Source organism: Sciurus carolinensis, chromosome Y (genome assembly GCF_902686445.1).
Source record: "Sciurus carolinensis chromosome Y, mSciCar1.2, whole genome shotgun sequence".
NCBI lineage: Eukaryota > Metazoa > Chordata > Mammalia > Rodentia > Sciuridae > Sciurus > Sciurus carolinensis.
Window position 1 is genome coordinate 3,678,401 of NC_062233.1, and position 3,900 is coordinate 3,682,300.

Genomic DNA, 3,900 nt, shown 5'->3' on the forward strand with positions numbered 1-3,900 from the left:
AACTCAGAAGGTCAAGAGTCACATGCTTTTTCTAAGATGTGAAAGACAGAGAGGAAAAAGGAAAAGAAAGGTGAAGTTGAACTACCTAAAAACTAAAAGAAGATCAGAAGAGAAAACAGACCAGTGGAGGCTGGAGAGGGAGGGCAAGTATTAGGAAGGGATATTGTCCAAATAATATTGTTTTATTATTTATACATACAAATATGTAAGAACAATTTCCTTTAATAATATGTAACTGTAATGCACCAATAAATGTGGGGAAAAATCTTTATCTGGATATAACATCCATTTAGTTGAACATTGTGCTTAAATAATCAAGTCCATGTATGTTTCTTAGGAAGAATATTGAAATAGTCTTTCCTCTTCATAAATTGTAATATCTACCATATCTATAATTTGTAAATTTCAAATGGCATTTTTAGGTTTATTTTCTCTATTTTGTTTTACATTTTCTTCTATGTGTTTTTTTTTCTTAGTGAAATTTGCCTTATAAACTGAATATTATTTTCTTAAAAATGTACTACATGCTTTTCTGGATTAACCTTAAGAATAAGGATATAATAGTTTTAAGAATTAGTTACTATTAAAATAATAAATACCGGAAAGGATGGGGAGAAAATTTAATGTTTTATACTGTTGGTGGGAACATAAATTAGTGCAACAACAATGGAAAAACATCATGGAAATTCTTCAAATAACTAGGCCTGTAATAAAATTATGACCCAATCTGTAGCACTCCACAGTGCCCTAAAGAATTAAAGTCATCATACTATAGTGATGTATGTACCAAGTTTATAACAGCACAATTTACAATACCAAACTATGGAACCAGTCTAGGTGTCCATCAAAGGAGAATGGACAAGAAAATGTGATATATATACAGAACAGAATTTTGTTCAACCATAAGGAAGAATGAAAATCAAATACAAGAATGAAACTTTAAAATCTTGAGTGAATTTGTCAAACTCATAAAATCAAGGATCATGTGTTTTCTCTAAAATGTGGAAGCTAGAAATAAAGCAATAGTGAAAAGAAAGATATTAAGGGGCTTATGAAAAGAAAGGACAGATCTATAGAGCATAGGAAAGGGACTAGGGAAAGGAATAAGTTTAAGGGAAAAGAGAAATATTGGGGAATGATAATAGCTAAAACAAATAATTATATTGCATTCATGTATATATGTAATAATAAAACCACTATGAATAACAAAAAATGTGTCAACAATACTATGGAGATAAAAACTAGCTATTAATAAACATCTTTCCACATTAATCCTCTTGTTTAATTTTTGTATTCTCAGAATGAATAACTCCCTCATAGCTACAGATTTATTTTTCATTGATAATTCACATTTATGCAACTGAATTATAAATTCTAAAAACCCATTTCAATAATATAACTGTATTTCTTTTTGTTTCTAAAGACTTTTATTGTAAGTCCCCTACTTCTCAACGTTTTCTAATGAAAACACTCCTGCTTTAACTATGTGTGTTTTTATAAACACATATCTCTATGCATCTTAATAAAATTTTACATGTATTTCTATGACACTAAAAGACAACTTTGCCCCATTGTAAGTACCAAGCAGTCTTCTTGTGGTGGACTCCAGATACATAAGTTGTAGTTTTTAGCCATGTTGATATGATGATGGTGACAGAATGAGAGGTCCAGGAGTTTTACCGACAACTTCCTGATACTGGTCCCAAAGTTATTATGCTCTGAAGGAGTAGATTGGAAGTTTGTGAGGTATGGGTTATCTATCTCTTCAACTTTTTATAACATTGTGTGTACACACACAGAGAAATATTATACAGTTAAGTTAATATGCTATATATGTTACATATAGGATAGTATATATATAAGTATATATACTATATATGTAAATAATTACATAGAATTCCCAAAATAAGTTGACTTATCCTTCCTTCTTTTCTCAAACTTATTTGATTCATTTAGGGTTCTAATATGCTCTTGGATTTTCCCAATTCTTAAAATGAATAATAATAATTTAACTTCATATATTGTTTGTGTTTACTCTTATAAAGTGGAATAGCATGGATTCAACTGATTGAAATATTTTATGAAAAATTTATATTATTTTTCCATTTATTTGTTTTTAAATTATTAGTCTTATGAACACTATGGTACAGCAGAATATGACTATTGTGGCTTACTCTCATATTGGTATACTCTGCAGTGTCTGTACAGACAGTTATAACAGCTCTTCCAGAAGATGGTATAAGTGTGAGAAAGTGAATTTTCTTTTCTCTTAATAGGGTACTTCAAGAGAACCACTCCTATGTCTCCTTTGACTGATTCTGTTCCATCGTTTGAATTAAAACCGGGATGTATGCAGATTTTATGGCCAAGTAAAATACTTTCTTGATTAATGACTCCTGAAATGTCAGTGCGAAAAGCCTTCCTAATGAAATAGAAAAATTAAGAATAATATTAAAGCCAAAAAAATAAACTATCACTAAAACAGCTTCCCATTATAAATTTTACTTATTTACCAATGTAATCCAATGGATTCCTATATTACTGCATATTTAGGTCAGAATTTTTAAATATTAAATATTGTTTGACTTTTAAACTTTTGAACATCATTCTAACTATATATTCAACTTGACTATAAAATTTATCTATAAAATCCTTTTCTCCTGACTCTATCTAGTTATACTCACAATTTGTTTAAACAGCTCACTGTGGAGAGGATCCACCATGGACTCAGAATAATGCCCTGGCAGTTTTCAGCCATAGATACTAGCCATGGGATGTTGGTGGATGAAGACAATGGGACAATCGTTGGGGTCAATGAGCTAAACCACTTCTTTTGAGAATTAGGTACTATAAGGGTCAGATGGGGGAAAGAAGTAAACATAATGTGAATTACAATGTCTTATTGAATGATTAATGCTATTTGTCATCTATACCTTATTTGTTTGATGATTAGGCAAAGAAGAGACTATAAAGAACTGTGAGGCACAAAAACGGAGCAAAAATGTAGAGTTAGGTAAGATAAAAGCTCAAAAGAAAGAGTAGGAAATGGGATATATGAGAAAAAGGAGGAAGAAACTATTTTAATGGTTAAAGGAAAAAAATACTGAAGAGATTTAAGAAAAAAAATCTCAACTATGTATAACTTACCACCATAGCAGAGAAAAAAAAATCCCCAAAACTGATAGAAGAAAAATGGAGCTCTCATGTTGACTCAACTGGGTGTGAATGAAAGATAATGTTGTAGGAGTTTAGCTTCCAAGGTTGAGCTTGAAATTTCAGGCTATAGAATGTCTGACATCATAAGAGCTATTTGTGAGACAATTGCCTTCTTTTTATTATGATTAACCAACTAGAGTATTATACATCAGAAATTTAGCCTATTTGAAAATAATTTTGCATTAAGGAAATTTATATTCCTTATTTCAGTATTAATTTTTATTTTTATAGTGATGACAACCAGTATCCCAGTCTCTTACCTTTTATAAAGTTATGATTCATTTGGTATGACATTATTTATCTACCACATAGTACAAACGACTTAAAAAATTTATATCCTGTTATGATATGAAAAAGACATAAATTAATACAATACTGATAATTATTTTAATGAACTTATAGTTCATTTTATAAATTATAGCATATTTCATGCATATATTTATTCATGCACTCATATCTATTATCACTCTACTCAAAATATTTGTGTTGAAATTTATAAGAAAAAAAACTCAAGTATGAATTCAATTTCTTTCAATGAAAATGTGGCAAAAACCCCCACAGTTCTATCATAAGGTCAGATATGGTAAATATTTTATTGACAAAATAACCAATATAAAGAAACATACCACAATCTAGTTGGTTTCAAATCACCAATCCAAGAATAATTCTAAAATGGATAGAAAC